The sequence below is a fragment of the Vipera berus genome (assembly GCF_964194415.1).
Source record: "Vipera berus genome assembly, chromosome: W".
Taxonomy (NCBI): domain Eukaryota; kingdom Metazoa; phylum Chordata; class Lepidosauria; order Squamata; family Viperidae; genus Vipera; species Vipera berus.
In genome coordinates this window covers 19,355,259-19,382,893 of record NC_138210.1, presented here as the reverse complement: position 1 = coordinate 19,382,893, position 27,635 = coordinate 19,355,259, and the positions used below count along the sequence as shown (strand labels likewise).

Sequence of the window (27,635 nt, the reverse complement as noted above, 5' to 3'; positions counted from 1 at the left end):
TATTAATTTTATTTATATACCGCCCTTCTCCCGAAGGACTCAGGGCGGTGAACAGGGCAATGCATGTTAAAAGACAAAATACAAAATACAAAAATTAAAAGGGATTAAACAGAATGCCCACAACTCTTACAATAAGTTAAAACACAATAAAAAAGTTAAAACACATTAATAAAACCCAACCCCATCCCATCAGGCCAGGCCAGCTTGTTCGAAGAGGTAAGTCTTTAGATCGCGCCGGAAGGAGCGGAGGCCGGGCGCCATCCGGAGCTCAACCGGAAGATGGTTCCATAAATCCGGCGCGCCCACAGAGAACGCCCTCCCCTGGGGGCCACCAGTCGGCATTCTTTGACCGGTGGCACCCTGAGGAGGCCCTCTCTGTGGGAGCGTACTGGGCGGAGGGAAGTTGATGCCGGCCGCAGGTGCTCCCTAAGGTATTCCGGACCCATGCCATGTAGGGCTTTGTAGGTCATTACCAACACCTTGAATCTCACCCGGAAGACAACTGGAAGCCAATGCAGCTCGCGGAGCAGAGGTGTAACATGGGAATATCGGGAAACTCCCAACACAACTCTCGCGGCTGCATTTTGTACCAGTTGGAGCCTCCGAGTGGTCTTCAAGGGCAGCCCCATGTAGAGAGCGTTGCAGTAGTCCAAGCGAGAGGTCACGAGCGCGTGAGTGACCGTACGTAAGGCATCCCAGTCTAGATAGGGCCGCAACTGGCGCACCAGGCGGACCTGGGCGAAGGCCCCCCTAGTCACAGCTACTATATGGTCTTCTAAAGAAAGCTGTGAATCTAGGAGGACTCCCAAGTTGCGAGCCCTATCTATGGGGGGTAATAACTCACCCCCCCATAGAAAGAGATGGGATATCCTGAATATCCCGAGATGCCGGTACGCACAGCCACTCAGTCTTGTCAGGGTTGAGTCGAAGCCTGTTCCTCCCCATCCAGACCCGAACCGCCTCCAGGCAGCGGGACATCACGTCGAGGGCATCACTGGGGTGGTTTGGGGTCGAAATGAAAAGCTGGGTATCATCAGCATACTGATGATACCCAACTCCAAAACCACGAATGATCTCACCCAGCGGTTTCATGTAGATGTTGAACAGGAGAGGCGAGAGGACCGACCCCTGAGGGACTCCACAAGCGAGAGGCCTCGAGGTCAACCTCTGCCCCCCTGCCAACACCGACTGCGAACGTCCCAGGAGATAGGAGAACCACTGAAAAACCATGCCTCCCACTCCCAATCCCCTGAGAAGCCGCAGCAAGATACCATGGTCGATGGTATCGAAAGCCGCTGAGAGGTCTAATAGGACTAGGACAGAGGAATACCCCCTGTCCCGGGCCCTCCAGAGATCATTCACCAGCGCGACCAATGCCGTCTCCATGCTGTACCCGGGCCTGAAGCCCGATTGGTACGGGTCTAGATAATCCGCTTCATCCAGAACCAGAGGGAGCTGAAGCGCCACCACGCTCTCAACAACCTTCGCAAGAAAGCGAAGGTTGGAGACCGGACGAAAGTTATTTAAAACAGCTGGGTCCAAGACAGGCTTCTTGAGGAGAGGTCTCACCACCGCCTCCTTCAAGGCGGCGGGGAAACTACCCTCACTCAAAGAGGCAGATATAACCGCCTGGAACCAGCCTCGTGTCCCCTCCCGAGCTGCGTAGACCAGCCAGGAAGGGCACGGGTCCAATAAACATGTGGTGGAGCTCAGCCTCCCCATAATCCTGTCCACTTCCTCCAGAGTTACAGGATCAAAATCCTCCCAGATAACATTGACAAGACCACCCGTGTCCTGATCGTCGGACTCTGCCCAGTCGGAGTCCAAACCGGTCCGAATCCGAGCGATTTTGTCCAACAGATGTTGACTAAACTCCTCGGCACGCCCCTGCAAGGGTTCCTCACTCACCTCCTGATTAAGGAGGGAGTGGGTCACCCTAAACAGGGTGGCCGGGCAATTATCTGCGGACACGATAAGGGTAGCGAAGTAATTAGACCTCGCCACCCTTACCGCCGCGAGATAAGACCTAATATGGGTTCTTAGTCGCAATCGGTCGGATTCAGATCGGCTGGATCTCCAACCGCTCTCTAGGCCCCGTCTCCGACGCTTCATCTCTTGGAGCTCTGCGGAGAACCATGGAGCCCACTGGGATCTGCGCCGGGTCACGGGCCGCAAGGGTACAACTCAGTCAAGTGCCTCCGTGGCCGTCCTTTCCCAGGCTTCCACTAAGGCATCTGCCGAGCTGTGAGCAGAGGAGGCAGGTGGGGACCCCAGCGCTGCCTGGAACCTGTCAGGGTCCATTAAGCGCCTGGGGCAGTACCATCTAATTGGCTCCACACACCCACGGTGGGGAGTGGCAAGACGGAAGACCAGCCGCAGGAGATGATGATCGGTCCATGACAGGGGCAGTTGGGGAGCCCCCACCAAGATCATCTAACCACCGTCTAGATAAGAAAACCAAGTCAAGGGTGTGGCCTCCCACATGAGTCGGTCCATAAATTACTTGCGTCAGGTCCATGGCCGTCATGGAAGCCATGAACTCCCGAGCTAACTCAGATGATCCTCCCAGGGATTGTAGATTGAAGTCACCCAAAACTATAAGTTTGGAGAACTCAATCACCAACCCCGAGAGGATGTCAAGAAGCTCAGGCAGGGCTGCTGCTGCGTGACTAGGCGAAAGGTACACCAGCAGCAAGCCCAACTGCGCCCTAGGACCACATCTCAGGAAGAGAGACTCACACCCGACTATCTGGGAAACGGTGGCCTCCCGCGGACACAAGGTCTCCCTCATGACAACCGCCACTCCCCCGCCCCTACCCTGAGCCCGAGGCCGGTGTAGCACCCGGAAACCTGGTGGGCAAAGATCAACCACAGGAATACCACCCTCTGGGCCCAACCAAGTCTCCGTTAGATAGTTGGAAAAAATTACAACTGTCTTTATTGGGAAGAATTGCAGCAGTGAAAATGAATGTTTTACCAAAATTTTTATTTTTGTTTCAAATGATACCTATACTCAAAAAAGATTCAAATTTGGAAGAATGGCAGAAAGGTATTAATAAATTTGTTTGGGCAGGGAAAAGACCAAGAGTAAAATTTAAGATAATGCAAGATGTACGTGAAAGAGGTGGTCTTAAAATGCCCAATTTTAAACTATATTATGAGGCTGCTGCTTTACCATCAATTAGTGACTGGTTTAATTCAACACAAGGGAGATTATTGAATATTGAGGGTTGTGATTTGTTATTTGGTTGGCATGCATATTTATTGTATGACAAGAAGGTGGATAATGTTTTTAAGACACATATATTAAGGTATGCTCTGTTGCGAGTTTGGAAAAAATATCGATATAAGTTAAATTATAAAATACCAATTTGGGCAATACCTAAACATGCAATAGAAAATATAAATGTGGGATTTAAACATGATGTGACTACATATAAAGAAATTCTTAGGATGGAAAGGAATGTATGGCAATTGAAGCCATATAATATTTTAAAAGAAGGGAAAATAGTACAAACTTGGTTCCAGTATGGGCAGTTACAAGCTAGATGGAAGGAAGATCAGAAAGTTGGTATTTCGATAACTGATGAAAATTTGGTAAAACAAATTAGAGGTCAAGGTCAAGCACATATAAAAAGGATATATAATGCATTGATAGAAATAGACTCAGAAACGGAACTTGTTAAAGGTTGTATGATAAAATGGGCCCAGAATTTTCAGGAGGTCATAACAATGGATATCTGGGAAAAGATATGGGTTAGAAATGTAAAATTTACACAGGCTCAAAATTTAAGAGAATTTTTATAAAGTTTTATAGATGGCATTTAGATACTAAAAAATTAGCAAGCATGTATCCAAACTGTCAGCCTAAATGTTGGAGGTGTGGTTGTGATGATGCAACGTATTATCATATATGGTGGACTTGTAAAAACGTCAAAGCTTTTTGGATTAAAATTTGGTGGAACATGCAGAAGATATTTAAGAAAAAGATAAGGTTTTCTCCACAGTTATTTCTGTTGGGTATTATTACAGATTGTACTGTTATAGATACTAAATTGATGTTGAATTTAATTATGGCAGCAAGACTTTTAGTAGAGCAATATTGGAAGAAGGAGGAACTGCCTACTATAGAAGAGTGGACTTTGAAAGTTTCAAACCTGGCGGAAATGGCAAAGATTTCACCATATTTGAAAGAACAATCACAACAGAGATATATTGTGGAATGGAGAAGATGGATCGAGTATATTCAGAATAAATATGGGACTAAAAAGTTTCATTTAGCATATGAATAAGTATTACTTTTATATGATGTATTATTAGGTATTTGTTATTAGTTAGTTATTTAGTTATGTTTAAGGGGAGTTAAAGTGTGATAGAATTTAATGTTTTTTTTTTAGTTAGCATATTTTAGCTTAAGTTTGTAAAAGTTAATACCCTGTATTCAGCTCTGGGAAGTCGGGGGGGGGGAGCGAGGGAGGGTAAGTGGGGGGGAGGGGGAGCGAGGGAGTTTATGTTTTTAAAATGTATTCTAAAACTTTTCAATAAAAAAAAGATCTACAGGAGAAAGGGAAGCTGGATGAAGCAACAGGAGTTACAAGTTTGTTGTACAGATAGTATATAAGTATTTGTAATTTTACAATATATGTTTGAGTGTAGAAATTAATTGTAAAGGTGGTCAAGGGAGGTGGAGTGGGCGACCAAAGTCTGTGCAGGGATGGCTCCTCTTCCCCCCCCCATAGGCCCGAAGCGGTGGAGAGGAGGAAGATCTCCTGAAGAAGGGAAGGGGGACAATATATATGTATATGGGTGGGTAAGAGGTTATTTATGTTTTGGGACAATATGCTTACTTTGTAGTTTTAGTTTTGTAAGATTTATGTTAGAGCACATATGGAGACCAAAGGGAATATGTAATATAAGGAATAGATGGGGAAATCGTTGAAGGTAGCTACATGGAATGTACATGGCTTGGGGGGGAAATATAAATGAGCAAGAATTGAAAAATCAATTAACAACGAGAAAATAGTGTATTTTTACAAGAAACACATCAAAAGAAAGAAGGGGTGAATGAATTTAGGTTATATTGGGCTGATGTATATGAAAAGGCATTTGGTACATCAAAAGCAAGAGGGGTAGCAATCATGGTAGCTAAAAGATGTGAATTTAAGATAAAAGCCATAAAAAGGGATGATATGGGAAGATTTCTTATAATTCAAGGCTTGATTTATGGACAAAAGGTCACTTTAGCAAATTTGTATGCACCTAATACAAATCAAAGAGAGTTTTATAATAGGGTATATAAAGAAATAGAAGAAATAAAAAGGTTATGTGATAATGGCAGGTGATTATAATATGGTTATGGATACAGGAATTGATAAATCTAATCCATCAAAAGCGGAAATAAAGTATAATAATACACATTTACAAAAATTTATTAATAGAAATAGATTAAAAGATGTTTGGAGAGAACTACATGGCAATCAAAAGAGATACATATTTTTCTAGTAGACATAAAAAATTTACAAGAATAGATTATATATTTGTAACATCGGAAATATTATCTAAAATAATGAAAGCAGAGATAAAAAACTAAAATATCAGATCATGCAATGGTAACTATGGAAATGAAAATAGATTGTGATTATAAACAGGCAAGTAGATGGAGAATGGATTCGAGGATTTTTAAAAATAGAGAAATTTTAGAGAAAATGGAAAGAGAATTAAAAGACATATGGACTATAAATGAACAAGGAGGTAGTGATATAGGTGTAATATTGGATGCAATGAAAGCAGTGGTAAGAGGTTTAGGGATAAAATATTCTTATAATATAAAAAACAAAAAGAGAAACAAAAAGGTTGGAGGAGGAAATTAAAGAACTAGAAAGTAAATATATAGAAAGTAGAGAGAATAGGATTATGTTAGAATCAGCTAAAAGAAAAGAGTTGCAAAATATTGAGTTAGAACAGGTTCAAAGAAATCTAATTTATTTAAATAGGGAATTTTATGAAAATAGTAATAAAAATTCTAGAATGTTGGCTAGAGCCACACAAGTTAAAAAGGCAAAAAGCCTGACTGGAGTAATAAAGAACGAAAAGGGAGAAAGATGTAACATGACGAGAGAAAAATTGTTGACATTTCAGAAGTTTTTTGAAAAGTTATATAAGGGAAAGGAAGTAAATGTGAATGAAAGTCAGGCATATATAGAAAAGACTTTAAACTGCAAAATTCAAGAATATGATAAAGAAATAATGGAATCACAAATAGAAGATGAGGAGATACTGGAAGTTATTAATAAATTGAAAATAGGTAAAGCACCAGGGTTAGATGGACTAGGCACAGAATATTATAAACATTTTAAAGGATTATTGGAGCCGAAGATGAGGTTAATGTTTAATAAAATAATGGAAGGGGAAATTATTCCAAGTTCCTGGAAGTAATCTCTGATTGTATTGATAGCAAAACTTAATAAAGATCTTACAAATCCAGGATCATATAGACCAATATCCCTTATTAATCAGGATGCTAAGATTTTTACAGCAATATTGACAAATAGATTGAATACATTTATAGAGAATTATATTAAAAATGATCAGTGTGGATTTATAAGAGGCCAACAAATGTCAGATGTAGTAAGAAGGGTATTAAATTTAGGCTATTACATAAAGAATAAAAAATTAAAGGCTGGTTTATTAGCATTAGACATTTTAAAGGCCTTTGATTGTGTGGAATGGCCTACATTGAAAATATTAATAGAGAAGTCAGGCTTTGGAAAAAAATTGAGAAAGGTGATAAATCAACTATACTCAGAGAATGAGGCGAGAATAGTCATAAATGATGGTGTTACAGAGACAATAACCTTAAGGCGGGGAACGAGACAGGGTGCCCCTTATCCCCAATTCTATTTGTATTATTGATGGAGATTTTGGCAAATGCAATCAGGAAAGATTCATTGATTGAAGGAATTGGTGTATATAAGGAAACTAAAATAAATTTATTTGCAGATGATACATTACTATCATTTCAAAATCCCATAGCTACTATAGAGGGTATATTCATATTTGAATCAATTTGGGAAATATAGTGGATTGCAAATAAACTGGGAAAAATCAGAAATGATGTTATATAACCAAAGAAGAAATGGATGTATTGAAAGAAAAATATAAATTTAAAATAGTAGATAGTATCAAATATTTAGGTATTGACAACCCCAAAATATTCAAGAATTAAAGAAGATAAATTATGAGAAGTTAAAGAAAGATATAAAAGATAAAATGGATTAGTGATGGTTAAATATTGGAGACAGAATTGGGTTATTTAAAGAAATGAGTGGTATAATGAAATATGGAATATGGCAATAAATGATAAATTAACAACAGAAATTAAATTTTAAAAAGGGATGATTAAAGTAAATAATAATGAAATATGGGATGATTTTATAAAAACAGTCTTGGTGGAAGGCAAAGGGAATAAACCTGCTCAAGAATATATGCTGTTTTGGAAGGGATAAGGGCACAATTGAAATATATTGTATATTGTTAGTTGTTATATGAGAAGAAATATAGGTAATAAAAATGGTCTTCGGGGGGGTGCACTGTAGTATTTGTATTTTTATATTGTTTTTTATTTAGATGTCTTATATTTGTATTATTTGTATTTGAATAAAATAAAATTAAAACAAACAAATAAAAGAAGAGTCATCTTCAATGACTATCTGTACTTGCTTTTACTGCCTGACCAAATTTCTTACTGAAATAAACAAAAACTCTGTGGACATCAGTTTTGCACCTTCTACTTCTCTGTATTAAATATTATCCTGCATCCAAGTATATATATACAGTAGAAGGTTTTTTCCTGCAGGTGAACATATGCAAATCTTCCACTGTGAAAGGACTATACGTATCTGAAGCTTTGAAAATAAATGGGCGACTAAAAAAAAGCCCACATATACACACTCATATACACGCATGCACAATTTCTAAGGTACATAAAAATATATGGCACTAGCCAAGGTGATGTCTGCAATGAATCATAGTCAAATGTTTCAGTTTCTTCTTTCAAAAATGGCACTGATTTCACCATGAACTGAGAGAGTAATACAGGTGGTCCTCGACTTACAACCACAATTGAGCCCAAAATTTATGTTGCTAAGTGAAACATTTGTTAAGTGGGTTTGCCCCATTTTACAACTTTTCTTGCCACAGCTAAGTGAATCATCACATTTGTTTAGTAACATAGTTGTTAAGTGAATCTGGCTCCATTGACTTTGCTTGTCAGAAGGTCACAAAGGGAGATCGATCATATGACCCCAGGACACTGCAACCATCATATATATGAACCACTTGCCAAGCATCTGAATTTTGATCACGTGCTGGCATAAGAAACTTTTCCCAGGGCCGTTGTAACTTTGAATGGTCACTAAATGAACTGTTGTAAGTCGAGGACTACATGTAATGTTAAGGCAGGAGGAGAGTGGAGAAGTAACATTTAATCAACAGTCTTATTAATTTTTTTAACCATTTTAAAGATACTTGTGAAAACACAAAAATCAGTGTTAAAATCCACATTAAGGGGCGTGAAGATTATGATGTGAAATTTATTCAGTTTAGTATTGTATTTCCTTAATTTCTTGGAAATGGTTATTCTATTAAAAGTATTGCTTATGGCCAAGTAAAAGAAGACAAAAAGGACAAATTGTTGCAGCATTTTTGTCATGAGCGCTGACTTGTGATTGGGAATTATAGTCCATAGCTACAGCTTGAGCATTTTTATTTTATAAAACGATTACATACTTAAGTGATATAATATTTGTATTCACCATGATCTTGTCAGCAAATTGCTTTTCCTATATGGTATAAACTGGCTGCCCTTTTGTATCATAAAATCAAAACTAGAGCACACTGTCCATTTTTAAATCTTTTCTCAGCATTGCTAAAGTAAATAAAGGTCTGGTAGATATGACATGAGGCCATCCTCATAAAGAAAACGCTATAGAAAAATGTCTTTGGATGTAAATTTTAAATACTCTCAGTTGTGTCAAGACACAGACACAACTTTAAGATCCAACTTGTATTTAACATTTTGCATCCTTTATTCTGAATTGCGAAACAAAAATTGACAGAAGTTGGAACATCCTGGAGTTTAAAGGCATAACCTTATCTCACAGAGATTAAGGGAAATAGCATTTATTTTTAACACAGGATCAGCCGGTTCGCTTTCAGCATCATGCAAATCCTCTCTTTCACCCCAGCTATCTCCCTGAACAGGACAGAAACAAAAACACTGGAGTGGACAGAATAATCCTATTTGAATTTTCTCACTCATCCACAGACACAGGGATTTGGGTGATGCCTTGCAGGGTCAGGGCCTGCTTGGTGCCTATTACAGCATCCAGACCCAGCAGCTTTAAGTCCCTCCGATTTCAGGTGACCAACTCGGTATGGATGCCAGCCGACCCGCTTTAAACACGGGTTCCACCATCTTTGGCTCCAGACACACGCACGCGTGCCCGTATACCCACATTCAATACCTACAGCGGGAGAGGAGAGAAGCAAGCGGTGCTTGGCTAAAGATGGCGGGCGGGGAGACTGCTAATCTGAACAGCCGATAGGTTCCGTCTGCAAGAGATGATAGATAGAATAAGATAGAATAGATAGAACAGACCTTTGTCATTTTTTACTGTGGGCACAATGGCACACATTAAAAATGAAATTTAGTTGCTCTCAAAGTGTACACATACATTAACACACATTGAAACATACTATATACAACATATGTATTGACCTACACCCTTACGAGGGAACTCAGAAGAGGGAACCGAGAGGCAGGGAGACACCGGGCCTTCCGGGGAGAGATGAAAGATCTCCGAGGGAGTGACGAGGGAAGAGCGGCGAAAGAAGAGCGTACCCGTACACCCCCAGTAGCCTCCGCCCTTTTTCTGTTAGCTGGCAAAAAGGGAGGCCTGGGTAAGCGTTACGCCCCACCCCCTCTTGCCGCACCGTGTATATCTCGCGCGCAGGCTGCTCTCCTAGATCGTCCTCACAGGGCTCCCATTTACCCAGCCGCCACGGCTGCCCGTTGAGCTCCGCCCTCTCGCTTCCCAGCGCCTCGGCGGGGGAAGAAAGGGCGCGACCATTTCGCTACTATTGACGTTCTCCTAGTGGCAGCTGTTTTCTCACGTTTCTCGGCATGGCAAGTCTCCCTGTCAGGCAACACGGCACAGGCTAACAACAATAACCTGACCCTTCATTACTCCTTTTTCTTCCCCTCCCCTCCCCGACTGCAGAGAGAGCTGGTTTCGCCCGATGTACGGAATACAAAAAGGGCCAAGCAAACGGACCACTGCCGTTCCTTCTAAAGGAAAATAAATAAAGGTTATTCTTTTATAAATGGTACCAAATGTAACACCAATGAATTGTATCAAATGTAACACTAAGATGTGGGGCCATCTATTTCCTGCTTAGACAGAGAATTCACACATGGTAATCAACAAAGCTCTTTTGAAATGTTAAAAAGGATAGGAACATCTCAAGGTGGTGAGTAAAACAAGATAATGTAGTGACGGATGTAAGGAAGTTGTTACAATAAGTCTTTGGGATGTAAAAGTTCAAAGAAGATCTTTTAGAAATGTAAATGACTTCAAAGACTAACTTAAGTTTCTTAGGGGGGCATGTATCAAGAAAAGAAAGTATAAATGCCTGCTTTGAAACTTGTTCAGGGTGCTCTTTGAACCCAATCCAACTTGGGAAGGGTCTAAGAGGCCGCGTTTGCAAACACTTTATTATTTTCTTTATTATTTTCAATTTCTTTTCAATATATCTTTGTTTTTGTTAACCAGACTTGTCTTTGAGTTGTGAGCATCAAATTTTGGGTTTTTAAATCTCACAATCTTGGCGACCAAATGTGGGGCTTGAAAGAGCTTCTAGGGGGGAGCTGTTCTCAGTAAAGCCCAGGGGCGCGCCTGTTGATTTCAACTACCTGGAATTGTCTGAGATCTAGCTTCCCATTGCAGGCTCCGAGCCAAACTAAATTAACAATTCTGGTCTACCAAATCAAAGAATAGGAAAAAGGAAGAGAGTCAACAACTGAGGCCCAGGACCAGGTAACCCAGTGCACTGGCCCAGGTAAGAAACTTTTGCCCCGAAGGAGGGAAACACGCAATTGTACCTGGGTGGTCAGGAGAGCGATTGTGGGAGGTTTCTGCGATAATGGCTGTGTGAGTGTGATGGGCTGTGTTCTGGGAACACTGGTAAGTCCAAAGCGAGTGCGCACCTGAAAGGTTGCATTTCCTTAACCCGCGAGGGGAAAGGACAGCCTGAAGGGAAGCGAACTGGTGTTGAAAATTTTGAGTGGCCATAACATCGATAACCTCAGGGAACCATAATCAGGGAAACTCTCAAAGAAGATGGGCAATTGTTGTAGTAGTTGTTGCAAACATAAAGAAAAGAAAAAAACTATAAAATTAACTAATCGAGATATAGAAATTTATTTTATTTATTTTAATTCCATTTATATCCCGCCCTTCTCCGAAGACTCAGGGCGGCTTACAAGTTTAGCAAATTCCTTCTGATAGTCCATTAGGACAATTACTAAGTCAGTGGGTTGATGAAAATTTGGAAGCATGGACTTGTAAGATAACAAAGAGCAGAATGATAACTTTGTGTTTAAAGAAATGGCCTCATTGTGTAATTAGTCCACCTGATTATCATTGGGACCGGTTGGGAGAGCCAAATAAATATTGGATAGGAAAGTTAGAGCAATATATTTTTAAAAGACCTACCCTAAGCAGTGAAATACCATACGTAAAGCCATGGTATTTTGTGAATTGGGAAGGACCAGAACCACCAGAGGAAGATAAGATTTTTAAATTGAAGGAGGAAAGACCGGGATGGGATCCTTTAGAATGCCTCCCTTCCTCACCTCCTCCTCTTGCTCCCCCTCCACAAGTAATACCAAATGCTCCAGCCTTAGAGGATGATCAAGGAGCAGTAGGAGTTGAAGAACAACCTATAGCCGAAAGAACACGAAAAAGAGAGAGAGGATGAAAAAGAAGAAAAATTATATCCTTTGCGGCAAGTCCCTCAGGGCATAAATGCACAGGGACAGCCAGTAATGGGTTATGTAGCAGTAAATATCACAGCTACTGAATTGAATGAATTTAAGCAAAGAATAAAGAAGGTTCAAGAGGAACCCCAAACAGTAGCTGAGGAGTTCTCTGCCTTTTTAGGTCCCAATACATACACGTGGGATGAACTCCAGTATTCTCTGGGTTTTCTATTTACCCCGGAAGAGAGGGATCTAATCCGAAATGCTGCTATGGCATATTGGAAAGACCATCATTCGGGGGGCAAATGATCCAACTCCTGAGGAAAAGTTTCCATTACAAAGACCAGATTGGGATAATAGCAATCCTGCCCATAGGCAGCAAATGGATGATTTAAAACAAATAATTATAGAGGGCATTCGGAACTGTGTGCCCCAAAGCAAAAATATCAGTAAAGCTTTTAATGTAAAACAGAAGAAGGAAGAGTCACCAGGGGAATACTTAGAGAGACTTAGAGACCAGATGAGGAAATATGGAGGAATGAGCATTCACCACCACTCACCACTTCTGGAGGCAGGTTGTTCCACTGATTAATTGTTCTAACTGTCAGGAAATTTCTCCTTAGTTCTAGGTTGCTTCTCTCCTTGACTAGTTTCCATCCATTGCTTCTTGTCCTGCTCTCAGGTGCTCTAGAGAACAGCCTGGCTCCCTCTTCTTTGTGGCAGCCCCTGAGATATTGGAACACTGCTATCATGTCACCCCTCACCCTTCTCTTCATTAAACTACACATACCCAATTCCAGCAACCGTTCCCTATATGTTTTAGCCTCCAGTCCCCCAATCATCTTTGTTGCTCTTCTCTGTACTCTTTCTAGAGTCTCGACATCTTTTTTACATCGTGGTGACCAAAACTGGATGCAGTATTCCAGATGTGGCCTTACCAAGGCATTGTAAAGTGGTATTAGTACTTCACGTGATCTTGATTCTATCCCTCTGTTAATGCAGCCTAGCACTGTGTTGGCTTTTTTGGCAGCTGCAGCACACTGCTGGCTCATATTTAAGTGATTGTCCACTAGGACTCCGAGATCCCTCTCACAGTTACTACTATCGAGCAAGGTACCACCTATACCAGGGGTCGGCAACCTGAAAAAGGAAAAGAGCCACTGGGAACCGGTTCCATCACACATAAATAAAAGTGGGAGCCGCGTGCGTGTGTCCATGCACGCGCATGCGCAAAAACCCTTTTGTGCATGCGCAAAACGGTTTTTTCTTGCGCATACACGGACGCACGCGGTTGCCATTTTTTTTGTGTGTGTGATGGAATCGGTTCCCGGTTGCGCAACGGCGACGGCCCATCTGCAAAGCTGCCGCTTTCGGCAGCCTGCAAACGTGCCGCGGCAGCTTTCTCAAAGAGCAGCGCCACTGCCCATTCCGAGAGGTGCGCGCGCACCTCTCCAAACGACCGTAGGTGAGCGCGCACCTCCCCAAACCTTTGGAGAGGTGCACGCGTACCTCCGTGCGAACGGGCAGCGGCGCCGCTCTTTGAGAAAGCTGCTGCGGCCCGTCTGCAAAGCTCTCTCCCTCTCACAGTTACTACTATTGAGCAAGGTACCACCTATACTATACCTGTGCATTTGATTTTTCCTGCCTAAATGCAGAACCTTACTTTTTCACAATTGAATTTCATTTTTTTAGATAGTGCCCAGTGTTCGAGTCTGTCCAGATCCTTCTGCATCTTAAGCCTATCTTCTGGAGTATTGGCTATTCCTGCCAGCTTGGTGTCGTCTGCAAATTTGATGAGTTCCCCTTCTATCCCCTCATCCAAATCGTTAATGAAGATATTGAAGAGCACTGGGCCCAGAACAGAGCCCTGGGGCACCCCACTACACACTTCCTTCCATGTAGATGCGGTTCCATTGAGGACCACACGCTGAGTACGGCCTGTCAGCCAGCTACGAATCCATCTGGTGGTGATGCTATCTAACCCACATTTTTCTATCTTATCAAGTAGTAGGTTGTGATCTACTTTATCAAATGCCTTACTGAAATCCAAGTAAATTATATCTACAGCATTCCTCTGGTCCACTAGTTTTGTCACTTGGTCAAAGAATGCAATAAGGTTTGTCTGGCATGATCTGTTTTTGACAAACCCATGTTGGCTTTTAGTGATAACTTTGTTCGCATCAAGGTGTTCGCTGATTTGTTGTTTGATTATCATTTCCAGAATCTTCCCAGGTATTGAGGTCAGGCTGATAGGTCTGTAGTTTCCTGGATCTATTTTTTTCCCTTTTTTGAAGATGGGAACTACATCAGCTCTCTTCCAGTCCTCTGGTAGTTCCCCAGTGCTCCAGGATCTTTGAAAAATATAATTCAGTGGTTCTGAGATCACGTCTGCCAGTTCCTTGAGAACCTTGGGGTGTAATCCGTCTGGTCCTGGTGATTTGAACTCGTCTAGGCTGGACAGGTGCTCACTTACCATTTTCTTGCCTATCTTAACTTGCGTTTCTATTCTGTTTTTTATGGCACTGGTTTGGCTAGGTTGGACTGTTTTTCCCTTTTTGTAAAAACAGATGCAAAAAATGAGTTAAATAGTTTTGCTTTCTCCCTGTTGCTTGTCACCTTCTTGCCACTTTCCCCCACTAATGGACCAATCATTTCCTTAACTTTTTTCTTGTTTCTTATATGTTGAAAGAAGCTTTTTTTGTTATTTTTGACTTTGGTCGCAAGCCTTAGTTCATTTTGAGCCTTAGCTTCCCTCACTTCATCTTTGCAGGCACGGGCTGTTTGCTGATATTCTGCCTTAGTTATGTGCCCCTCTTTCCACTTCTTATACTTGTCCTTTTTATCTTTCAGTTTATCAGAGAGTTCTTTATGCAGCCATGCTGGTTTCTTTTGAAAGCTGTTATTTTTCTTCTTTGTTGGTATTGTGCTAGACTGGGCCTTTATTATCTCACTTTTCAAAATTTCCCAAGCTTCTTGAGTTGTTTTCCCCTTTAGGATTCTCATCCATGGAATTCTTCCCATGGTCTCTCTCAGTTTATTGAAATTAGCTCTTTTAAAGTCCAAGACTCTAGTTTGGCTGTATTCTATTGCTTGTGCTTACATAATGTTGAATTCCAATGTTGCATGATCACTTCCCCCCAAGGTTCCTGTGGCTTCGACACTTTCTATCATTTCATCTCTGTTAGTGAGAATTAAATCCAGTATGGCTAATCCCCTAGTTCCCTTCTCTACTTTTTGGGAGAGAAAGTTGTCTGCTAGGTTTGTCAGGAATCTGTTAGATCTTCCACTTGGTGCAGAATTTGTCTCCCAGTTGATATCAGGGTAATTAAAGTCCCCCATTACTATTGTGATGCGCTTCCTACATACCTTAGTTAACTTACTAGCAAAAAGTTCATCTATTTCCTCTGCTTGGTTGGGCGGCCTATAGTATACACCTATGGCAATGTCATTTTTTCCCCTTTTATATTGACCCAAATACATTCAAGTTTACAGTTTTCATCATTGTTGTGCTCTATTTCTGTAGAGATAAAGTTATTTCTTATATATAGAGCAACTCCACCTCCTCTTTTGTTTAGTCTATTTCTTTTAAATAATTTAAATCCCTCTAGCTGTGTGTTCTATTTGTGGGTTTCGTCCCACCATGTTTCTGTAATGGCAACAATATCATATCTGCAGGGAAGCTGGGAAGCTGCTGTTGTTGGGATGCTGCTGCTGCTGCAGCCGGGTTGAGAAATTAGCTGCTGGTGAAGCTGGGCAGAGGCTGCTCCTGCCCAGGGTTGGCGCCCATGAAAGAAAGACACAGAGATCTCTCGGGGGAAGGGCCCCGCTGCTCCTGGGATGCACACTGAACACTGGACCACACTCTCAACCACCAGGAGCAGTGGACCTTGTTTATTTATAGCAAAAGCAACCAATCACATTTTATTATTATTCAAATAGACCAATCATGGTTACACATGTGTTCTTCTAAACTATCCTAAATAGACATAGGTGTTAGAGGTAGATTCAAATACAGTAATGACCAATCATTTGCAGGAGGCGTCAGAATTTGCCTTAAATGGAATAGCCAATGGTGTGGAGGAATACTGTGATTATGCCCTTATCTGGCTGTAGCCAAATGGCCTCTCTCCTAGGTTTCTTTGTTTTCTGGGTTTATGGCTTACTTCCTTACACATGGTTCACTGAAGACTTTCCATGGTAGAAAAGTACTAGCCAGAAAAGTACTAGCCAGCTACATGTATAGGAACAGAGATCATGGTTATTCCAACATCTCCTCCGTTTTTGTTTTAAATGCAGAATCTGTATGTTCCGCTTCAAAGTTGAGGAGGGGTGGGTTCTTTAGAGACGCACCTTCGGGAGAGTCAAGAGGCGAACGAGCCCAAAAGGCATTTTTATTTTCCTCTTTTAGGAGACAAAGGAGTCTCTAGTTCAAATTGAGCATTAGGCTCTTCTGAATCCTCCTGGGGAAGGGATTGATACTTACTGTACCATAAAGAATTAATTTGTTTAACAGCTCTCTGTTCAGCTATCAAAGAAATACTGTTAGTAATACTTTTGATAAAGATAGGATACTGTTAGTAATACTTTGATAAAGATAGGATACTGTTAGTAATACTTTTGATAAAGATAGGATACTGTTAGTAATACTTTCGATAAAGATAGGATACTGTTAGTAATACTTTCGATAAAGATAGGCAAGACACAAGGTAAAATAATACATCCTAATACAATCATACCAATTAAAGCTACAATAGCTTGTAAACCAGGTAATTTGGGAAACCAGGAGCCAAATAATTCCTGAAAGTTGAAACCATTCCAAGTTTGGACAGGAACATGAGCTACAGAGTTCACATTGTCCCTCAGTCTGAGTATAGTGGCGACGTGGATGATGATGGTAGACTCATTGTTAACAATATGTTGTTCCTTCTGGGTCCATGCGATGGGGCAAAAACAGTGTGTAAAGAGTCATTTTTGACTGGAAGCAATGTCAAAGGTGTGAGTCATTGTAAAGAACGGGATGGGATAGCTGGTGAAGTGGAGTTGATGTCTGGGGTAAGCTTTCAGATGGAATTGTGTTTTAGTGGCATCAGTCAGTGGTGTGAGAACAAAGCTGAAAAAAGTCACAAACCATGCTGTCATCTTTAATGGGTTCTGCAGTTGTGTTTGTGGAGGCATGATACGGACGAACATGGCGACCTGGGATCCACAGCACTTTGTCTGGTAGCTGGACTGCAGCGTAGCCTCTGCCCCAGGTGAGAAGGTCTGCAGGGCCTTTCCAAGTTAGGTCTGGAAGTTGGCGATACCACACTTTGGGTTTAGGCTGATCTGCAACTAGAGATGAAAAATGCCGCTCTGCGGCTGTGGTTAAGGGATGGCCAGTCAAGTTTGAAAAGTTCAGAGTGTAGAGGCAAAGGTTAAGAGTTTCTTGCACTGCTGGGAGGTTGGGGCTTCGTTTTCCCCCGTTCTGATTTTTATAACGATCTAATGCATGTTTCAAGGTTTGGTTAGCCCTTTCCACCAAGGCTTGGCCTTGGCTATTATATGGAATTCCAAATTTGTGTGTTATTTGCCAATGATGACAAAATTCTGCCATGGCTTGACTGCTGTAGGCAGGGCCATTGTCTGTTTTGAGTTCTTTTGGACATCCCAGCACTGCAAAGGTCCGAATACAATGATTAATTACATGTTTAGTGGCTTCACCCCTTTGGGGGGTGGCCATGATGAATCCTGAGAAGGTGTCAATTGAAACATGCAAATACTTCCATGGGGCAAATGGTGCATATTGTGTGACATCCATTTGCCAAATTTGGCAAGGCTCCAATCCCCTTGGATTAACACCCATAGGGATTGCAGTTGCTTGTTTGCTGCATGTTGGGCACTGCTGGCGAATTGCAATTGCTTCTGCAGCGGTGATGCCAAACTGCCTCTGCAAAGCTTTGGAATTTTGATGGAAATATGAATGACTTTCCCAGGGGGTGAGGGGTTGCAAAGAACAGGCCGAGGGTGCGGAGGCAGCCTGATCTGCAACGTTGTTTCCCTCTTGCAAAAAACCTGGGAAAGGCTGGTGACTGCGGATGTGAGCAACAAAAATAGGATGTGGGCGTGAAAAGAGCAACTCTTGCAGCGTGGAAAAAAGTTGCAATAATTCTGGTTGAATAGAGGGTGACAAGTAGGATCCAAAAATTACAGTGATAGTGTGATAGACATAAAGACTATCCACAATTAGGTTCAAGGGGCGAGCTGAAAAAAGTTGACAGGCCAAAATTGAAGCAGCCAGTTCGGCTTTCTGTGCAGACTTCTGGGGGGTGGTTAATTCTGTTTTCCAAGAACCATTTTCCAACCAGGCACAAGCACCTCCTCCCTTACTACCATCTGCAAAAACCGTAACAGCATTTCTGAGAGGACTGGGGGAGAGAGGTGAATGCCATCTGATTGGAATAGTTCGGACTAATTGCAAACGATAATCTGGAGGTGGATGGCAAGAGATGTTCCCATACCAATCCGCCAAGGAATATTGAAGGTCACTGGAGTGCTGGAATAATTGTTCCCAGATCTGCAGTGACATTGGAATGAAAAGAGTGTGAATCTCTTGGCCTGCAAGGGCCTTCGATCTGTGCCGAATTTTAAAGATGATTTGTGCCAATTGAGCTTCTTGTGTGAGAATGGAAACCTTTGGAGTGTGAGACAAATGAATCCATTCAATGATTTTCAGTTTGTCAGTATGTTGAACAATAGCAGCTGTGAAAAGTGATTTAGTGTTTAAAATAATAGCAGCAAAAGGAACATCTGGGATGCTACGGTCCACCCAGACCTTTTGTAGGGCATTACTCACCAATTGCAAGGATTCCAAATGAGACGATGTGAGTACAATTCTGTCTGCAGGATGTTTGGCAGAGGACAAGGCATGAAACAAGGGAGACAGATCAGCAGTAGACAAGGACAAATAAGGCCTGGCCCAGTTTATAGTGCCCAGATACTGTTGAAGTTGCACCAAGGTTGGTTCTGGAGGCAAACGTAATGCTGGGATGTGTGGATGAGCAGCCGTGCTCAACAATTTGTGGCCCAGATAGGAAAATGGCACCATCTGCTGGATCTTTTGAGGACTGATAAAAAAGCCAAACTGATTTAAAATCCTAGTTAAAAAATCAAAAGTGGCTACAACAGTTCCTTTGGGGCCTGGTGCTGCAATTAAAATATCATCCATATAATGATAAACCAAAAAATGTGGATGCTTATCACGATATGGTTGCAATACCTTTGCCACGTACCATTGGCACATGGTGGGGCTGTTAAGCATGCCTTGAGGTAAAACCTTCCATTGGTATCTTTGGGCAGGTTCAGAGTTATTGAGAACAGGCAAAGTAAAAGCAAACAGTTGTCTATCTTCCTCACATAAAGGAATAGAAAAGAAAGCATCTTTCAAGTCAATGATCATGAGGTTGTAATTTTGAGGAATCAAATTCGGATTTGGCAGGCCAAGTTGTAGCGCCCCCATCGGTTTAATTATGGAATTTATCCCTCGGAGGTCGTGTAAGAATCTCCATTTACCAGATTTCTTTTTAATGACAAAGACAGGCGTATTGTAAGGACTGTTGGATGGCTCGATATGAGCACTTTCCAATTGCTCCTTAACTAATTGCTTTAAAGCGTGTAATTTTTCTAAGGTGAGGGGCCATTGGTTTATCCAAACAGGAGTATCAGTTATCAATTGGAGCTTTAAGGGTGAAATAGACATAGTGAATCTATTCAAGTGTCAATTTAGCTTGGAATTGTTGCATCAAATCACGACCCCACAGATTTGTGTGAATAGGCAATATGACAGGTTGAAAGTAAGCGACTGAAGAAACAAAGGAAGAAGTTACCGGGAGCCACCTCTTGCTGCGCACGGCGTGTTGAATTCCCCCTACTCCTCTGACAGCAGGGGCGCTCTCAGTCTCCCAGCCCTGTGGCCATTCCGAAGATCGGATGACACTTACGTCCGCCCCTGTATCCAATAAACCAGAAAAACTCCAGTCATTGATAGTAAACGTCATCATGGGGCGACCATCTTGGACTGGCTGCTCAACTGCAAGCGCATCCGTGACCTCAGAGGAGGGCGGAGCCGTGGCTGGGACCAATAAAATGGCTGATGCCACAAGGTCCCCTTTGTGAAAGATCGTGGGTGAGTTTCCGGCAACCGCCATAGCAACAGAGGAAAAGTCACGAGAGTCTCGCAAGAATGGGGAAGCTAGAATTCCCCTGGCAGTAAGGTCGCGCACTGGAAAAACCAGGAGTGGACCTTTAGGAGGTAAGGGGCATTTAGGATCGGGTTCAGTAGGCAGAAAATAGACTAAGCCAGGAACATTAATTTCAACCTCTTCTGAGGCGACTATGCGAATAGGGGGAGAATGAAAAGGAGAATCAGTGAAAGGTTCAGAGGGGTTAGAAGCGTTAGGAGGAATAGAAATGTCAGCCTTGGGTGTCGGGCTGGCTGACTGCCCCCCCTCTAGTTTCCCTGCTGGGGGCCAGAAGAGGCGTGGCATTGATTGGCCCAATGGAACCCCTTTTTACAGCGGGGGCACACCATTTTTGGTTTAGCCAATTGGTTGCCAGGTTTGGAGGCACCTCCACCGGAGGCTCTACATTGAGATTTGAAATGGCCTGGCTTGCCACAGTTAAAGCAATTTCCGCCCAGGCAGGACCCCTTTTGGGATCCCCCCTGGGTAGAAAAGCCAGTGACCATGGCTGATGCCAGCGCTTCCATGGAGTAGGCGGTGGTGCCGACGATGCGGCATTGCTCCAACATTTCCACCACAGTAACCCCAGGCTTGTTTGCGATAGCCTGAAGTACTTTCTGACAATCTTTGTTTGCATTTTCAAAAGCCAATTTGAGCAGAATTTCATTTTGAGCCTGAACATTGTCAATTTGTCTTTCTATAGCAGTCGTTAAGCGACTGATGAAGTCTTGATAACTTTTGTTTGGTCCTTGCTGGATCTTAGAAAATGTCTGGGTGGGTGTTCTGCCAGACTCATCAACTTTCCTGAGCGCAGCCATAGCAGCTTGTGCAATTAAAGGAAAGCCAGCTCGGTCCATTTGAAGTTGATTGTTCAAATTTAGGAATTGGCCTGCCCCCAATAGTTGTTCTTTGGTTACGTTTTGGGGAAGACCTCTCCCTTCTAGAATTTGAATTTGTTTGGCATATTCAGCTGACCAAACAACGTTTTGAGCTGGGGTTAAAATCATATCAAACAGCATGCGATAATCAGCAATGGTCATATGAGTGCCAAGGTAATTTAAACCTGTGATCAGGCCAATAGTGTATTTAGAATGAAGGCCATATTGAGTCACAGCTGCTTTAATGTCCTTAATAGTTTTTGGAGTCAGAGGAGTATAAACAGGTTGTGCGGGTGGAGGTGGGGGGGGGCAGCGCCCCCAGCAGCAGCAGCGGCGGCAGCTGCAGCAGCCGGAGGAAGTACAAAAGAGACAGGATAGGCAGCACAAGCTTCGAAATCCTCTGGATCTAATATCCCGAGGGCACGAGCTGCAAGCATAGAGTGAACAATAGGTGCTCCTTGAGGGGGGAGATCTGAATAAGGAGGAGGGGGGGAAGGAGGAGGGGCAGAGGGAGGAGGAGAACTGGAGGCTTTGCCATTATCAATTAATTCCCTCAACTCCTGCAGATGCGCTGTCTGCTGTTGAGAGAATTTTCCACCCATACTCACGAAAGGTCCTGCGTCTAGCAACGGACGAGGATGAGTCGCGGCCACCGTCGGGCGAATGAGTATGGATGGCTGAAGACGTATTCTGCAGAATCACGTCGGGGTCACCATTAGCAGGGAAGCTGGGAAGCTGCTGTTGCTGGGATGCTGCTGCTGCTGCAGCCGGGTTGAGAAATTAGCTGCTGGTGAAGCTGGGCAGAGGCTGCTCCTGCCCAGGGTTGGCGCCCATGAAAGAAAGACACAGAGATCTCTCGGGGGAAGGGCCCCGCTGCTCCTGGGATGCACACTGAACACTGGACCACACTCTCAACCACCAGGAGCAGTGGACCTTGTTTATTTATAGCAAAAGCAACCAATCACATTTTATTATTATTCAAATAGACCAATCATGGTTACACATGTGTTCTTCTAAACTATCCTAAATAGACATAGGTGTTAGAGGTAGATTCAAATACAGTAATGACCAATCATTTGCAGGAGGCGTCAGAATTTGCCTTAAATGGAATAGCCAATGGTGTGGAGGAATACTGTGATTATGCCCTTATCTGGCTGTAGCCAAATGGCCTCTCTCCTAGGTTTCTTTGTTTTCTGGGTTTATGGCTTACTTCCTTACACATGGTTCACTGAAGACTTTCCATGGTAGAAAAGTACTAGCCAGAAAAGTACTAGCCAGCTACATGTATAGGAACAGAGATCATGGTTATTCCAACACATATCCACTCTCATTTACCTGAATTTCTAGTTCACCCTGCTTACTGTTCATACTCTGCGCATTGGTGTACAGACATTTGAGTCCTTTATGACTGACCCTGTGTTTACTTGCTACATAACTTGTGTGGTGCCTAAGTTCCCCTATTTTCTTAGATTGCCGGGGACAGTGATGTTCTGTATCAATTAACTCACTGTCCCCGTTGTTTAGTTTAAATATTCCTTCAGAAAAGCTGTGAATTTATTGCCAAGTAACTCAGTCCCTTTCTTGGATGGATGCAGACCATCTCTTTTGTACATTTTTTCATTGGACCAGCTACAGACATCGTGACTAATATAACCAAAGCCTTCTCCTTTACACCACTCCTTTAGCCACATATTAAATTGTGCTATACGCTGGCCTTTTCCATTTTGCTCCTTATACACTGGTAAGACCTCTGAAAAAGTGAGCCTACAGCCTGTTCTGCTGAGTTCCTGCCCCAAGCTCTGGAAATCATTCTGCACAGAGAGTACATCATTTTGGGAAAGATCGTTAGTGCCAAGATGTACAATGGCATCCACATCACAGTCTTTGCTGGCATTGTTGACTATTTTGAAAATACGCTTCTTGTCCCTACTGGCAGTAGCACCTGGAAGACACCTGACCTCTTTTGAAACCTCTGTATCCTTTCCTAAATTAACATCCCTTATGATTGAGTCACCAACCAGAACGTGGCTTCTCTTTTTGGGTACCTTTCTTTTCTTGCATGACTGATGTGTAATACCTGATTCACACTTCTCCCTGTCAGAAACAAGTTCATCTCGGACCATGGTCCCCTGCTTATTTGAGTTATCACAATTACCTTGACCTGTTTCCTTAATGTCCCTGTTAAGGTCAGCAAGGGCACTGTATCTGTTATGCAGGGACACAGCTAAAGCTTTGGGTTTATAGTTCACAGCTCTCACCCTGCCAGATCCCACAGTTGTCCACACTGCCCTTCTCCTGCAGGATCTTTGCAGTAGAGGGGGCTGATAGCGTGGAGGCTCAGTAGAGTAGGAGGGCTGAACTGAACACATAATTTTTGCCTGAAGAGCGCAGATTACAGACCCTAGATGAATAATCTGTCCTTGTAGACTAGTAATTTGTGTACATATAGGACAGTTTCCCAGTTTGAAAAGAGTGCTGCGAAAGACAGCTGCAAAACAAGTGTTACACTGAACTAAGCCAGACATGCTGAGATGAAAGGAATCTCAGATGCACTTGCCCTGAATATACCACCACCAATCAAGGACTTAGCTACTGTGCCCCTCCACCCACTTCTCCTTAACTTACAGTTTTGTAGCTTTTCCCAGCAGCCTCTGGCAGTTTAATAATAATAATAATAATAATAATAATAATAATAATAATAATAATAATAATAATAATAATAATAATAATAATAAGAAGTTGGAAGGGACCTTAGAGGTCATCTAGTCCAACCCCCTGCTAAGGCAGGAAACCCTATACCATTTCAGACAAATGCCTGTCCAGTCTCTTCTTAAAAACTTCCAGTGTTGGAGCATTCACCACTTCTGGAGGCAGGTTGTTCCACTGGTTAGTTGTTCTAACTGTCAGGAAGTTTCTCCTTAGTTCTAGGTTGCTTCTCTCCTTGACTAGTTTCCATCCATTGCTTCTTGTCCTGCTTTCAGGTGCTTTGGAGAATAGCTTGGCTCCCTCTTCTTTGTGGCGGCCCCTGAGATATTGGAACACTGCTATCATGTCACCCCTCACCCTTCTCTTCATTAAACTACACATACTCAATTCCAGCAACCGTTCCCTATATGTTTTAGCCTCCAGTCCCCCAATCATCTTTGTTGCTCTTCTCTGTACTCTTTCTAGAGTCTCGACATCTTTTTTACATTGTGGTGACCAAAACTGGATGCAGTATTCCAGGTGTGGCCTTACCAAGGCATTGTAAAGTGGTATTAGTACTTCACGTGATTTTGATTCTATTCCTCTGTTAATGCAGCCTAGCACTGTGTTGGCTTTTTTGGCAGCTGCAGCACACTGCTGGCTAATATTTAAGTGATTGTCCACTAGGACTCCGAGATCCCTCTCACAGTTACTACTATCGAGTAAGGTACCACCTATACTATACCTGTGCATTTGATTTTTCCTGCCTAAATGCAGAACCTTACTTTTTTCACAATTGAATTTCATTTTGTTAGATAGTGCCCAGTGTTCGAGTCTGTCCAGATCCTCCTGTATCTTAAGCCTATCTTCTGGAGTATTGGCTATTCCTGCCAGCTTGGTGTCATCTGCAAATTTGATGAGTTCCCCATCTATCCCCTCATCCAAATCGTTGATGAAGATGTTGAAGAGCACTGGGCCCAGAACAGAGCCCTGGGGCACCCCACTACACACTTCCTTCCATGTAGATGCAGTTCCATTGACGACCACACGCTGAGTACGGCCTGTCAGCCAGCTATGAATCCATCTGGTGGTGATGCTATCTAACCCACATTTTTCTATCTTATCAAGTAGTAGGTTGTGATCTACTTTATCAAATGCCTTACTGAAATCCAAGTAAATTATATCTACAGCATTCCTCTGGTCCACTAGTTTTGTCACTTGGTCAAAGAATGCAATAAGGTTTGTCTGGCACGATCTGTTTTTGACAAACCCATGTTGGCTTTTAGTGATAACTTTGTTCACATCAAGGTGTTCGCTGATTTGTTGTTTGATTATCTTTTCCAGAATCTTCCCAGGTATTGAGGTCAGGCTGATAGGTCTGTAGTTTCCTGGATCTGTTTTTTTCCCTTTTTTGAAGATGGGAACTACATCAGCTCTCTTCCAGTCCTCTGGTAGTTCCCCAGTGCTCCAGGATCTTTGAAAAATATAGCTCAGTGGTTCTGAGATCACTTCTGCCAGTTCCTTGAGAACCTTGGGGTGTAATCCATCTGGTCCTGGTGATTTGAACTCGTCTAGGCTGGACAGGTGCTCACTTACCATTTTCTTGCCTATCTTAACTTGCGTTTCTATTCTGTTTTTTATGGCACTGGTTTTGGTAGGTTGCACTGTTTTTTCCCTTTGTGTAAAGACAGATGCAAAAAACGAATTAAATAGTTCTGCTTTCTCCCTGTTGCTTGTCACCTTCTTCCCACTTTCCCCCACTAATGGACCAATCATTTCCTTAACTATTTTCTTGTTTAAAAGCAAAGTTTAAAAGCAAAGAGGGTCCAATCAAGGACTTAGCTACTGTGCCCCTCCACCCACTGGTGGAGAGAAGAAAGTGAAGGTTTTAGACAATTATTAAAGAGTCAGTTTGTGATTGGAGCATATGGAGATATACAAAGAAAAATACAGAAGATGGAAGGATGGGGAGAAAAGAGTATAATGGATTTGTTAGCAGAGGCTCAGAAAGTATTTGTGAATCGTGATATACAAGAGCGAAGAGAGGATAAGAAAGTGTTATTGTCAGCAGTAGGACAAATGATGGATAAGAAGTTAGGAGATAAGAGGGGACAAAGAAGAGAATTTGGGAATCGAGAGAGGAAGAGGAAAAGGCAGGAGAACTATGGGATTGGGTAGCAAGAACCAGTGTTTCAGTTGTGGAAAGGAAGGGCATTTCGCAAGAAATTGCCCACAGCTAATGAGGGAAAGGGAAAGAGAGCAGCAAGTATATAGGCTAATGGATGAGGATGAAGAATAGGGGGGGGGTCAGGGGCCCTTGATATTAAGGTTCCACCAAGAGCCCTTGATAAACATACAAGTGGGACCCGAAAAACAGAAATTAGTGTTCCTAATAGACACCGGGGCTTCTAGGACATCTCTGACAAATATACCCCAAGGCTGCCATTTAATAGTACAATAAGAATTTTGAGGGTAGCCGGATGATCTTTTGAAGTCCCTCAAATAGAAGAAGTAACTCTTAAATAGAAAAACTATGAAACTAAGATTCAACCATTGTATGTCCCAGCGGCTGGGGTAAATTTGTTAGGAAGGGACGTATTCAAATGCTGGGAGTGGGGAATACAAATACTTAGGGAACAGATGTTAATATTGACTGAACAAAATGAGGAAGAAATAACTCCAATAGTTTGGGCCACAAAGGGAAACCGGGGAGGATTGCAAGTAACTCCTATAAAGATTACTCTTAAAAACACAGAGCCCATAAGGCAGAAGCAATATGAGATTAGTTTAGAAGGAAGAAGAGGGTTAAAACCAGTAATAGAAGAATTAATACAAGACGGATTGTTGGAACCAGCCATGTCTCCATATAATTCTCCTATCTTAGCAGTTCAAAAACCTGATGGAAATTTTCGCTTAGTGGAGGACTTGAGAAAAGTCAACAAGATAATTGTATCTCGACACCCTGTAGTTGCTAATCCCTACACATTATTGAGTAGAATCCCTCCAGAGCATCAATTGTTTAGTGTAATTGATTTAAAGGATGCTTTTGGGGCTTGTCCACTTGATCCTGAATCTCGGGATGTGTTTGCATTTGAGTGGGAAGATCCAGATACAGGAAGAAAAAGCCAACTCAGATGGACAGTGTTACCCCAAGGGTATACTGAAAGTCCTAACTTATTCGGCCAAATCCTAGAACAAATTCTGGAAAAATTTGAAAAAGATCCAAAATTATCTTTGATACAATATGTGGATGACTTATTGCTCTCAGGGGAAAAGAAACAGGATGTAGAGAAAGGAACTAACGACTTGCTAAATTATTTAGCATCTCAAGGGTTGAGAGTATCTAAAAACAAACTCCAGTATGTAGAAAGGGAAGTGAAATATTTAGGGCACTTGATAAGTAAAGGCAGCAGAAAAATTACTCCCTCTAGAATAGAAGGAATAATAACACAACCACTACCAAAGGATAAAAAAGCCCTTAAGAAATTTTTGGGATTAGTAGGGTATTGTAGACAATGGATTGTAAATTATGCAGAAACAACTAAACCATTGTACTCAAAACTGATAGATTCCGAACCATGGGTAATCAGAGGAAGAGAAAGGGAAATTTCAGGAACTAAAGGAGAAATTAGAAAAGGCACCTGTCCTATCATTACCAGACTTAGAAAAAACATTTCATCTTTTTGTCGCTGTAGAGAATGGAGTAACCAAAGGGGTTCTAGCCCAGAAATGGGGAGGACTGAAGAAACCTGTAGCATTTTTATCAAAACTGATGGATCCAGTAATAAAAGGGTGGCCGGTCTGTGTACAAGCAAT

The 27,635-nt window shown here is 42.3% G+C and overlaps 1 protein-coding gene across 1 annotated transcript in view; it reads right to left on the bottom strand.

Moving 5' to 3' along the window:
• LOC308676579 (cullin-2-like) overlaps window positions 1–9,610 on the bottom strand; it is a 241,109-nt gene extending 231,499 nt beyond the window's left edge. The window contains exon 1 of the mRNA XM_081342456.1: window positions 9,529–9,610. The gene's annotated coding sequence lies outside the window, so the exon portion shown is untranslated. The remainder of the gene's footprint in view (window positions 1–9,528) is intronic.
• Between the last annotated feature and the right edge of the window lie 18,025 nt (window positions 9,611–27,635).